The sequence below is a fragment of the Nannospalax galili genome, unplaced genomic scaffold, assembly GCF_000622305.1.
Source record: "Nannospalax galili isolate Female #2095 unplaced genomic scaffold, S.galili_v1.0 scaffold312, whole genome shotgun sequence".
NCBI lineage: Eukaryota > Metazoa > Chordata > Mammalia > Rodentia > Spalacidae > Nannospalax > Nannospalax galili.
Window position 1 is genome coordinate 1065424 of NW_008335967.1, and position 13262 is coordinate 1078685.

A 13262-nucleotide genomic window follows, 5' to 3' on the forward strand; every position below is an offset into this window, starting at 1 on the left:
TACAAATGGCTAGGAAAGATGGCTAGAATCTCAGGTGAGGATCCAATGACCCTTTCCAACCCCCTCCTTTGGTGAGGGAATGTCAGCAGTCAACAAGCCCAGTCCTGATGGTCTCTTCCAAGTAGGCACATCCGAGTTAATGAAGATGGCTACAATTTTGCTCAGAGGACCATGTTCTGTAACAGTTCTAGATACTCTCCCATGCTTAAGTTGACCCTTACAGTAACCCCATGTATTAGTGTTGTTCTTCTATGTGTAGATGAGGAAAACTGCACCTAAAGAACTGTCGCTTGCCTGAGATTCATTTACAATACCTGAGTAGCTCTGTATCCTAACTGGTCTCAGAGGCACCAGGACTGGCCTGGACTTCACTAGAACCCCATTCTGTCTGTTGCATCCTGGCTTCATAGACTAGAACTGAGGCCTACAGAGAGAGCAGTTCTAAACAGAAGTTGAAGGAGTTAAGGAGAGTCTTTATGGGATGTAACACACAGGGGCACAAGAAATGCTGCTTCAGTACCCAGGGGAAAAACTGCTGTGCAGAACCAGGCCAAGAACTGAAGAAAGGAGGCTGTCATGTTTCCACCTCACAGGTTTGTCCTATAGTGATTCAAGGAAGAGAACATGGTCAGGAAATCACTGGAGTGACTGAATAGCCTTGAGAATCCAGTCTCAGTGGCTGAAGTAAAGGGACTGCACCAGTGCATAGAGCTGAACATGAGAAAGATGTGAGGGAATATTCTGGATTCTCAGCAGTCATTCATGAGGAAGAGAACTGAGAGGCCCAAATACCATTCCAAAGGTGGGAATGATGTGAAGCGGTACCAGTTATCATGGTTAATTTGTGGCTTCATTTCTATTGATGAGAAATTAGGCCAAAAAAAAAAACAATTAGATGAAGCGAATTATTTTTGGAACCGGATATGCAAAGAGACCATTAACATGTGACCAAGCACTATTACAATAATATGTACAGGGACTCAGAAAAGAATTCACAAAAGAGGAAACAACTGAGTCAAGGCTCTGAAGGATGAACAGGAGTTTGCCAAATGAAAACTGAGGAAATGGCATGAGTAAAGACAGGGGAGCCAGAGATCATCATACTGTTTTAGGATGTGAACGGGTGCTGTGTGCCCGGCAGCAGGAGAAAGAGAAGACTGCCCACTTGCAGGCATGTAGGCTGGAGCTTAGGTTCAAATAGAAGTTACAGCAGGGCAGAGAAGCTGTCAGGCCCCAGATCCTTTTTTATTCCTAAATCCCTTCTAGCACCTGTTCTGGAGCCTGGAGGTGGGGGCTGACAGAGGCTCTGAAAGGAAATTGTCAAGCCCAGTAATACCCAGCAGACTGTAACTGGGCCTGCAGAGGAGAGTGGGTTACCTAGGTCTTAGGGATCTAAGAATCTCGGACATCATCGGGCTATGTGGTGTGGAGAGTGGGTTCTAGAGCCTGAAATACAGCAGGCAATGTATTCACTCAAATTCTACATGTTTAAAAAAATCGCAGGTATAATTTGCATTGAGAAAAAGCCTCTATAATACTGTGAATCTAAATTTCAACTACTCCAAAAACCCAATTCCTACAGCAAATAACTTCTGCTTAAACGGTGACGGCATCCTTTCTCGGGTGTATTTGGATAAAATGATTGTAAAAAATATATATATAAAACAATACACACCCCATCGTAATTAGAGGGTTGCAAAGGCATTAAAGCCAGAGAGAGAGAGAGAGAGAGAGACAGAGAGAGAGAGAGAGAGAGAGAGAGAGAGAGCGCTCCCACGGAAACCTAAACCTAGGCGAGTGGCATTTAAAAACCACCCATTTTCTGGAACATCTTGTGGCGACACATCCCGTCACCCGGGGAACACTCCGCTCTGTGTTCCTCACACCCCTGCAGCCACCACTTGACACACTGCAGGGTGACGGAGGTCAGTGGTGGGGTGGCCGCCCAGGTGAGAGTCCACCCGAGGCTGCAGCCCATTCGTTGTTACGGCCGGAGCCGGGCGGGAGGGGTTGGCCCGGAGGGGAAGGGGTGGGCGACGCCGAGGGAGTGCGGAGGAGGGGGACGCGGGGACGCGAAGGAGAGCCGGGAGGGGCCGGAGCGCGACGCTGGGAAAGGGGAGTGGAGGGCGCGAGCGGCGGGGACGCGCGCTTCGCCTGGGTCGCCAGCGCGCGCCGCAGCCGAAGCCTCAGACGCGCGGGCGCGAGGGACCGCGCAGTGGCCGCCAGACTGGGGCAGCAGGAGGCGAAGCTTCGGGAAACACGCAAGACAGCTGCGCATCGGGGTCCCGGGCAGCAGCGGAGCGGCAGGCGCTGCGCGAGAACGTGAGTAGCTGTGTGCGTCCGGAGGTGGCAGCGGTGGCGCTCGTCCGGCCCGCTGGAGCTGAGGAGGACGCTGGAGGCTGCTGCGTGGTCCCTGGGACGCTCGCCCCGGGTCCGGCCGCGTCTGCAACGGGAGCCAGACAAGTCGCCGACTCCTAGGTTCCCCACAGCCCTATGACACACCGCGGACGCCCAACGGGAGCACGGGGACCGGCGCGCCAGGAGGATGCGGCTCAAAGCCCGGCGCTCCTGCTGGCGCGAGCCGCCCCCTCCTCGGTCCGCCGCCAACTTCTGTGTGGGTGCCCGCACCCCACGCGCTCCCGGAAGCCCTGCCTAGTGGTCTGCCTGCGGACAGACTGGCCCCGAGAGGCTGCGGGGACTCGGAGGCTGTCACGACCCAGGGCGGGCTAGTAGCGCCGGGTCCGGCCGGGCGCGCAGCACCGTGCGCGCGTTCAGGTCCCCGCGGACACATCTGGGCGTGGGCTTTGTTCCGATGTGCTCACACCTGCGCGAATCGCCCTGCGCAGAGGCGGGGACCCACTGCCACCCGCAGCTCTCGCAGCCCTGGCGAGGACTCGGGGCATCCACAGAGAACAGGAGCCACACTGGGCTCGGCAGGCTGGGAACTCTGGCCCGGGCTTTGTTGGCCTCCAGGTGCCTGCCCCGGCAGTCTCGGTACCACACCCTGCCTTGGTGAGCTGGGGCTTGTCAGGGCTGGCGCTCCGGGCTTGGACCGACTGGAAAGACGCCCTTTTCTGCCCAGGCTCTCAGTGGTGGGATTTGGCAACAGCTTCGCCTGGCGATGCTGTGCTGAGCCAGGAGTGACTGCCCGCCCTGGAGCATCATCTAGCCATGAGCGCCATCTGCGCGCGGCACCGCCAGGGCCCCTCCAGGCAGTGCGGGTGGGCGCCTCCGGACGCTGGTTCCCGTGGTGCGAGGCCGGAGACTCTCCGAGCCGGCACCTGCCATAGAGCAGAGGGGGGACAGCATGTCGCTATAAGCTGAGCCTGGAGTCATTCTGTGAGAAGTGTAGCAGGTGTAGCAGGAGAGTTCCCGGTGTCCATGGGGTTGATAGGCAGGTCGTTTCTTTTCCTTTGCTTGCGGCTTGCCGCTGCATCTTCATCCCTCGTTCTGGGTGGCGGTGCCGGTGATGTGCCAGCACGGAGGGATGTCGCCATGCAGAGGCGTCTTCTAGCCTACTTCCCCTCTCTCTTTTCTTTTCGCATTGACAGCTCCAGCCTGGGACTACACCGGGAAGGGAGAACTCCAGAAAGGGAAATATTCTTTTCCTTTCCGGGTCCAGGATGGTTAACACTCAGAAGTGTGAGTCTAAGGAGCTGGGCCCATCCTGGCTAGAGGCTCTTGCAGGAAGCAATGGAGCCAAGTGTAATGGGGCAGAAGGGATTGGTCCCTCATCAGGAGCCCCCCTCTGGGGTTGTTCGGAAAAGGAACACAGTGGCTACTGAATTCAAATCTGCTTGAGTTGGGCTGCATGGGATGCTACTGCCTTATGCTGACCATGCGGTGCTGTGAGACCTTCCGGAGGTGCTGAAACGGTTTAGACAAGTGAATTCTTTCAACTTTAATAACAGTAGCCAATATGCTTTGAAAGTTTCAGGCGTGTTATGCACTGTGCATATTATATATCTTATTTCAATTCCCATAACAACTCATTTTTAAATTAGGAGACATGTCAAGTAACTTTCACAAGACCACATATCTAGGGAGTAGTAGAGTGAGGTTGGCCTTTTGTCCTGATGTTTTCCTATCCGTGACTGTGAATGTGTGACCTTCTGGTGACTTTTCATTAATTCAAAGGAAGTCTAAAGCTCCAGTGTTCAACACCAAGAAGGTACATGACAAAGCCATTTGATTTTGACTCCTGCAGACTTTTTGGTAGAGGGAATACTGTAACTCATGGGACTGGGTTGCGAAATAACCTTGTGTTCCTATAATTCCTTTACATGTTCTTTTTATCCCTATTATCTTTCAAGTGTGTGGGTATTAACTCATAACCATTTCAGTCACTGAAGTATCCTTAGTAACCAGAGCCCCCTGCAATTACAGAGAAATATTCCTGGCAGATCATAATTTTGCTGTTTGTTTTTGAGACAGGGTCTCCTTATAGCCTCAGCTGGCCTGGAACTTGCTATATAGACCAGGCTGGCCTTGATCTCACAGAGATCTTTCTGCCTCTGCCTCCCTAGTGCCGGTAATTGGATTAAAGATGTGCCACCGTGCCCTGCAGTATATCATAATTTTTAATAAAATGTTTCTTTAAAAAGAAAAAGCAGTCCTGGCATGGTGGTACTTGCTTTCAATCCCAGCACTTGGGTGGCAGAGGCAGAGGCAGGTGGGTAGATCTCTGTGAGATCAAGGCCAGCCTGGAACCTGGTCTTCATGGTGAGTTCCAGGCTAGCTGGGACTACAGGGAGACCCTGTCTCAAAAATACCACCACCCCAAGAGAAGACAAATCCCCCCCCCCATGTGTGTGCACTCATGCTGTGGTGGTTTGAATGAGAATATCTCCCATAGACTTGAAGTATTTGAGCATTTTGTCCCCAGTTGGTGGTGCCGTTTTTGGAGGTCTTAGAAGGAAGGTGTGGCTATGCTGGAGGAAGCTCATCACTGGGGGTGGGTTTAGAGAATTCTTAAGCCTTGCCAGATCCCGAGTTGCTTCTGCTTCCTGTGACTTCTTGAAGATGTGAGAGCGTAGGTTCTGCTCCTACTCTAGCTACCTCTGCCCCCATGCCCATCTGCCATGATGGACTGACTCTTTGCCCCTTTGGCAACTGTAAGCTAAATTAACTCTTCCTTTTATAAGTTCCCTTGGTCATGCTGTTTCTATCACAGTAACAGAAAAGTAACTAAGACACATGCACAAGTCAGAGGATAACTTTTTGGAAATTGGTCCTCTCCTTCCACATGTTTTGAGGCAGGGTCTTCCTTGTTTCTGCTGCTGTGCTGCGTACTGACAGATTCTTGGGCTTCCATCTTACCCTAGGAGTGCTGCGATTCCAGACACCACTACAGGTCTTTTGTGTGGGTTCTGGGGATTAAATTTAAGTTGTCAGACTTGCACTGAAAGTGCTTTTACCTAATGAGCCATCTCTCTAGCCCCAAGGCAAATGTTTTTATTTAATGTTTCTATCTCAGGGCCCCAATCCTGAATGTACTTTGTAGACTGTTTGGACTACGGAGAAGTTATTCCTCAAATTCCATAGTGAGTTTAAACAGAATCCTAGCGCAGAAACTTAAGGAGGCATTCAATATCCTAAATCTATGGGAATGTGTGGTGTTTTTACCAAGTTGCTCCATGTTAACTTGTAGAAAAGAAGCATTTGAATGCAAGCGATATCAGCTATTCCTGGAATAGCTGTTAGAATTATTATAATTAACCAGTCAATAGGAAAAATGGATTAATTTTGTATTTATAATCCTGACTCAGAAAAGTTGCTGAATGTTTCTCATATTCCTAGGCTTTTAGTGTTCTAAGAGAGCACTTTGTACCTGACCATTTGAATTTCAAAAATTGCATATTGGGCTCAGAGGGGTGGCTTGGTCTTGAAATGTAGTGCAGTGATGTGGCCTTGGACTAAGTGCCAAGCACCTTTACACCACAGTGCTGTTACTGTAGCAGTGAAGGCCAATGAAAAGCAAGTCATCTTTGGAAATGCTGCTTTTCCATGTGATGATAATGGGTCTGAGTGCTTCAGAAGTGTGAGTCAGAGGGCTCTGAGAGCATACAGACCTGGGCTGCAGCAAATTTCCTTAAGAAATCCTTTAATCCCAGCACTCAGAAGGCAGAGGCAGGCAAATCTCTGAGACTGAGGCCAGCCTGGTCTACATAGGGAGTTCCAGGCCAACTGGGGCTGCGACCCCATCTTAATGCTCTTATGTATTATTCTCCTATGTGGATGGAATCTGTAGATATTATATTGTGTAGGCACAAAGGTGTTCATTAGTGTTTACTGAATGCATGGTTCCTGTTCTGGGCACTGGGGAGACAGTGATGAGTGATACATTTCCTTACCTCAGGGAAGTCAATTCCAATTTTGTCATCTATGACCACAGATTTATATTTTATATAGTAAATGTACAGTTTGGTGAACTTGCACAAACTAAACACACTGGTAGATAGCACTCAAATTCTGAAACACAATGTAATGGCCATTTGAGAAAACCCTTGTGGCCCCTGCCAGCCATCACTCTCCTGAAAGGAAACCACTAAATATCACTGTGGTTAACACTCACACCATGGCAGCCTAAGTCTCAGTTTGCAGCCTACAGCAGCTGCCATTGGAGCCTCATCCCATTCTAAAGAGCAGTTTTCATCTAATGGGGAAGACAACCCTGAGCAAACTGAACCAGAGCACAGTGCCCCCTGTGTGTTTGGATCTGAAGGGTGCTTAGGTTAGCTTTCAACTGTTGAGATGGTTAGTGAGGAGGAAGTGATTTGCAAAAGATTGAAAATTACCAAATACACTTAGGTGTTCTTTTTATCTTTTATTTTATGCTTTTCCATCTGAAAAAGCCCTGAATCTTCTTGACAGGTTCACACGGAGGAGAGACAGGGGTGCTAAGGGCAAGACCCAGCAGCATATTTTATTTAACTCATTGCCTACTCATGCAAATGAATGTTCATTTGGGTTAAAAAAAAAAAGCTTCTGTTGGCATCAGAGTATTAAGATATATTAAGCTCTAGGTACAATAAAAATTACATATATTTAAAGGCATGTAATTCGATGTGTTGATGTAGGGATATATTGTGAAATGATTACCATAAACTAATTGTCATTCATCAACACTTGTGTTATATTTTTCTACAATGAGAGTATTTAAGGTCTATTGTCACAACAAACTCTTAAGAGGGCAATACAGTACATTAACTTTAGAGTCACTACCCAATTCACTAGCTCTCCAGAATCTATTGCTCCGCCCTAACTAAAACTTTGTACCCTTTGACCAACATAGCTCCATTCCCAACCCACATCCCTGTCTCTAATTCATGGGAACCATGGTTCTACTGTTTGTTTCTGAGTTTGAAGTTTTTCTTTTTCTTTTCTCCTCTTCTTTTCCTCTTCTTCATTTTTTAAAAACACTCTCTTCCTGTGTAGCTCCAGCTGACCTTAAATTCACAATCTTCCTTCATCTATGTCCCAAGTGCTGGAATTACAGGTGTGGAGTACCACACCTACCTACTGAAGTTTCTAAGAATGAAAAAATGTACTAAATCAACAGGTCATTGCTGATTTATTTCTCAAAATGAGCACACCCCTTTAATCCCAACACTCAGGAGGCAGAGGCAGACAGATCTCTGTGAGATCAAGGCCAGGCTGTTCTCAGTAGTGAGTTCCAGGCCAGCTGGAACTACCTGTCTCAAAAAAAAAAAAAAAAAAAAAAAAAAAAAAGAGGGATAAGTACAATGCAATTTTTTCAAACAAAGTCTGACATTTTAACCTCCTTAAATTTATAGTTTAGTGGCATTAAGTGCGTTCACTCTGTGGGGGATCATTATACTATCCATCTCCAGAACATTCTTTGTCTTCCCAAACTGAAACTCTACCTCTGACCAGTCTACTTTGTCTCTATGAATTTGACTAAGTGCCTCATATGAGTGGAACCATATAGTATCTACTTTTATGATTGGCTTACTTCACTTTGCATAATGTGTCAGACTTTTTTTCATTCTATAAATTATTCCACATTTTGTTTTGTCCATCAATTAGCTGTCAATGGGTTATTTCCACCCTTTGGCTACTTGTATGATGCCATTACGAATACAGATTTAGAAATATCAGTATGAATCACTACTTTCAGTTGTTTTGGGTATATGCCCAGAAATTGGGCTGCCAGATCATATGATAATTGTGTTTTTACTTTTTTTTGAGGAACCACCACACCTTCTTCTGTAATAGCTGTGTCTTTTATGTTCCCACCAGCTGTGCATGGTAGTTCTAGTACCTCCACATCCCAACCAACACTTGTTACTTTCTGTTTTCTTCATAAGAATCAGTAGCCATAACGAGTATAAAATGCTATCACTTCTATTTTTTTAATAAGTTATTTTTATTTTATGTGTATGAATGTATTGTCTGCATGTATGTAGTAGGTGCACCTGTGTCATACAGTGCCTCAGAAGAGAGTGTCAAATTCCCTGGAACTGGAGTTATGGACTGTTGTTAGCCAACATGTGGGTACTGGGAATTGAACCCGGGTCCTTTGCAAGAGCAGTCAGTGCTTCTAACTACTGAGCTATCTCTTCAGTCCCTGTCACTTCTATTTTTAAGGCTGCAAATTGGGAACTAGGGAGATAGTTCTGTAAACAAAGCACTTGCTATGGAGGCATGAGGACCTGAATTTGAATCCCCAGAACCCATGTACAGCCCAGTGTGGCAGAAAGCATCTGAAATCATTTGCTGTGCTGGTCATTGATACAGTTTTCAGGTCTTGAAGCTAGTGTTGGACCATCAATTGATGTTCTCCCTTGCCAGCTTTCATAGTGCTCTCCAAAGCGATGAGAGCTAGCCTTCAAGGGAGGTGGCTTCCAGGTCAGTTCCAGCTCCATTGCTCCAGATCCTATGTCCAAAGTATGTCCTGTTTTCAGTAATAGAGTCTTACCATCAAGTTCTGGGAGGCGATCAAGGACTGTGGCAATAGCCTGTGTAATTTTGGGAGTCTCTTGGACCACCCTGGCCAACAACTCAAAGGAAGATTTCTGTCTGGCACTATTTATTGTTATGTAGTCTTCAGCTATACACATGGACTCATGTAGGGCTATTGTATGTATAATTCTTCAGTAGGTTTCTGGACTGATACAATTTCCTCTGGTTTTTTTTTTTATACTAGCTAGGCACTATTTATCTCTCTCTCTCCTCTCTCTCTCTCTCTCTCTCTCTCTCTCTCTCCCTCTCTCTCTCTCTTTCTCTCTCTGTCTAATCCTCCTTCCCCACTCTCCTTATTTAAAGTGTTCCCATTTCTCCTTCGATATTTTCTATATGCTATGGTCCTATCTCTATTGAGCTCCTTTTAAGATAGGGTCTCCTTGTAGCTCCAGCTGGCCTGAAACTTGCTATGGAGACCAGGCTGTCCTTCATCTCACAGAGATCTGCCTGTCTCTGTCTCCCAAATGCTGGCATAAAGGCATGCACCACCACACTCGGCCCTGTTGATTTTTTTTTTTTTGATATTTTATTATTTTTCTATATGTGTATGAGTATATTGCCTGCATGTATGTAAGTGCACCCATCTTGTACAATACCCCTGGAGGTCAGAAGAGGGTATCAGATTCCCCCAGAACTGGAGTTAAGGATGTTTGGTAGCCACCATTTGGGTGCTGGGAATCGAATCCTGGTCTTCTGCAAGAGCAGCCAGTACTCTTAACCACTGAGCCATCTCTCCAGCGCCCCCCCGTTTATTTATTTATTTATTTATTATTTATTTATTTAGGTGTTTTTGAGAAAGGGTCTCCCTGTAGCCCCAGCTGTCCTGGAACTCACTATGTAGACCAGGCTGGCCTTGAACTCACAGAGATCTGCCTGCCTCTGCCTCCCGAGTGCTGGGATTAAAGGTGTGTGCCACCATACCTGGTGATTTTTTAATGTATTGAATTGGAGCACATATGCCTTTATTGCACTGGTGCCAAATGATTTTGTTAGAGGAGAAGATTAAATTAGTATGCTTTTATTTTATTGCCCCAAAGTGGTATTATTATCTTGATCCAGATCAAGAGCACATGCACCCAAGATCTGAAAACAGATAGGAATATCCTCATGCTGAATGCTTAGAGATGGGCCGAAGTTGTGAATTACAGCTTTGCACTGGGCGGAATCCTCAAAGATGACAACATTAACCCTCACCACCCAATTATAATTGCTTAGCTGAGCTAATAAAAAAAATGTAGTGTCAACTTAATTGACCTATTTTACTGGCCTACATGATTGGAATTCCAAATTAGAAAAAAAACATTTTAATAGCCTGATGGAGGATTTCTAGTGACTAAAATGCTAATAAAATAAGAAATGCTGATGGCAAGGGGATCAGATTTACAACTAACACTCCTCTGCTGCAAATACTGTCAAATGTCTTATTCAGTTAAAATCAGGGCTGGCAATTACTATCTTGTGTTATGTGTTCCCCAGTTTTCTTCCATATTGCTTTGTACAAAAGCATCATTTAATCTACATGACAGTGAGGTTGATAGTTACTATTGGGCAAAAATGAGCCAAAGATTCTTATTAAGTGGTAATAGCATGCAGTATGTACAGTATTTTAAACATATATGTTCAATGATATATATTTACATTTTATGATATGCATGATATTGGTTCAAAACCCACTCTAACCAGAAAACTCTATTCCCAGGGCAATCTGAGGGAATCCTGTAGGAGGTCTTCCACTGGGTACTATGCCATGAATTTGATTTATCTTTCTCAAGTGGGCTGAGAGCATTCAAAAAATTCAGTATATGTATTCAGCATGTCATGATCTTTTCTCTAAATTTCAACTTTAAAGCTAATTCCATGCCACTTTTAGATGCTCTTGGCATTTGAACGGTATGATTTAAGCATGCATTTTTGATAAACATTACCAATGCATGTTAAACACTATGAGCACATTTGCTCAAGGGAAGGGGTAAGAGAGAGGAAGAGTACTAATTTTCCACTAATTATGCCTTAAGGTAAGAATAGACTGTGAAAGAGTTTCATCCCAGAGTTTTTTTGGTTCTTTGAGGGAGGATGGCTTGCAAGCAAGCAGCCTTCCAAAGCCTGGTGCGCCTTTTCAGTTCCTTACCTCAATAGAGAGCTGAAAGGACAAAAGTGAACAAAGGAGGCCTGTTTTGCCTGCCCCACTTGCTGGGCTGTTGTCTTGGCCCTTTTCAGTAAAGGAGGGGGGGGAGTTGGGTCAAAGTTGAAGAACACTGAAAAGGAATTCAAGCTTCATGTCGAAATTTGAATTATAGCTTCAGTTTGAGTGCAGTGTAGATTAGTCTGAATTGAAAATTTTGAATCTGTGGAAGCTTAAGTGACAGATGGTGTTGGAACAACGTACATAGTACTGGATGGCATGCCCGTAATGTTGAGTGTCCAAGCCAGGCACTCGGTAAACATCTAGTTAACTGACAAAAGTTTGAACACTGTAGGAAGTGCAGTTTGATGCTGTACACTGCATTAAGACATTGAATTGTGTGAATTGAGAGGAGGCCCCTGCGTCTGGCATACACTCAGATGCACTCGTCCCTTCTAATTGCATTGCAGATATCCTTTTGCCTATTCTGTGGCGTTCCTTTCTCTTATCTGGTTGAGTGAAAACAGAACAGCTTCCCATTTAAAACTGAATTAGGGTATTTTGTTACTGTCTGCAGAATATTTTGATATACAACCAGGTAAATTTTGTTGTAAATATTGACTAACCAGTGGTTCTTATCTCCTTACATAGTGTATTTATGAAGCATGATTTTGGCTTTCTGGCTCCAGGGGTGGGGGAGGGGGAGGACCATCATTCATATTTGTCCCTGACATTTTTTTTTAGTTAAACATGAATTATTTTTTATTATTACTAAACTTTAAAAAATTATTTATTTAAAAGCCACATGATTAAAAGAAGCATTTCATTACAGCATTAACATATTCAATAACAACTTCCAGAGCAAAGATGCATCTCTTTCAAAATTGTTTTTAAAATTTTAGGTTCACAGTTGAATTAATACAGTTGTACAATATTGAACTCAGAATGAACCCTGTAAGACATAAAATTGAATGAGTTTTTAACCTTTAAAAAAAATCTCCATTTCATTTTAAAATGTACTGTTTCTTACAGAAAGACTCATTGTTTCTGCTACTAGCACTGAGATGTTGGCACATTCATCTCTAATCTGTGTGTATCAGAATGATACCAGTCATAATCAGTTTCACTCAGATCCTTGGCACCTGTGCATGTCTATAAAGTCATTGAGTAGATTTCAATGGTAATGTTTATCTCCTCTACTAATTAACATGACATAAATTTCCATGCTTCCTCCTCAAATATAATACATTTAAAAAAATTTAGTTATTTTCGTGTTGTGTGCGTTTCATACAGAACATCCCAAACAATCTTATTCATCTATATACCCACTTCCCAAGTGGCGCCCTCCCATAGCCTACCCTCCCCCAACTGGAGCCCATATACTCTGTCATCCCTGTTACTGTCCACTGTGTTGTCGGCGCCCCCAGACAGTTCCCAGTGCTTGTCCATTCGCTGAATCTAGTCAGCCTGTCTAGAGTTCCTTATTTTAGGAAGATCAGCCCTTCCTCATCTAGCATCTATCAGTTGCCAATATTCCTTTAGATAACATTGGAGTCTACTGTTCGTTTCCCCAGGTCTATGCTGGGTTATTGTCTGGGAGTCTCTTGGGCCACCCTAGACAACAACTCAAAGGAAGGTGTCTCCTGTCTGGCATTGTTTCCTGTTATGTAGCCTTTAGCTATTCACATGGACTCTTTAAAAAAGATCTCCATTTCATAATATACTGTTTCATACAGAAAAACTCATTTTTAATGCTACTAACGCTTAGATGTTTGCACATGTGCCTCTAATCTCTGTGTATCTGATTATTATTAGGCATAGTCCGTTACTTCCTGAGATCCACCTGAGCATGGATATAAAGTCATCAGGTAGATTTCAATGGTAATGTTTTTCACCTCTACTAATTAACAGGAAGCAAATTGTATGCTTCTTCCTCAAATATAACTCATTTTTTATTTGTTGATTTGTATGTGTGTGTGTGTGTGTGTGTGTGTGTGTGTGTGTGTATGAATATGAGTGTGTGTGTGTGTGTGTGTGTGTGTGTGTGTGTGTGTGTGTATGTGTATGTGTGTGTGTATGTGTGTGCATGTGTGTGTATGTGTGTGTGCATGTGTGTGTGCATGTGTGTGTATGTGTGTGTGTATGTTTATGTGTG

The 13262-nt window shown here is 44.8% G+C and overlaps 1 protein-coding gene across 23 annotated transcripts in view; it reads left to right on the plus strand.

Moving 5' to 3' along the window:
* Nucleotides 1–1811: 1811 nt before the first annotated feature.
* Nrcam (neuronal cell adhesion molecule) overlaps nt 1812–13262 on the plus strand; it is a 320521-nt gene continuing 309070 nt past the window's right edge. For 16 of the 23 annotated variants that reach the window (XR_607185.2, XM_008830692.2, XM_017797540.1 and 13 more), the window contains exon 1: nt 2169–2322. The gene's annotated coding sequence lies outside the window, so the exon portion shown is untranslated. Of the gene's footprint in view, nt 1950–2167; nt 2323–13262 lie in introns of those variants that run through there. The other 7 variants (XM_017797533.1, XM_017797531.1, XM_017797535.1 and 4 more) reach the window with 2 other exon arrangements.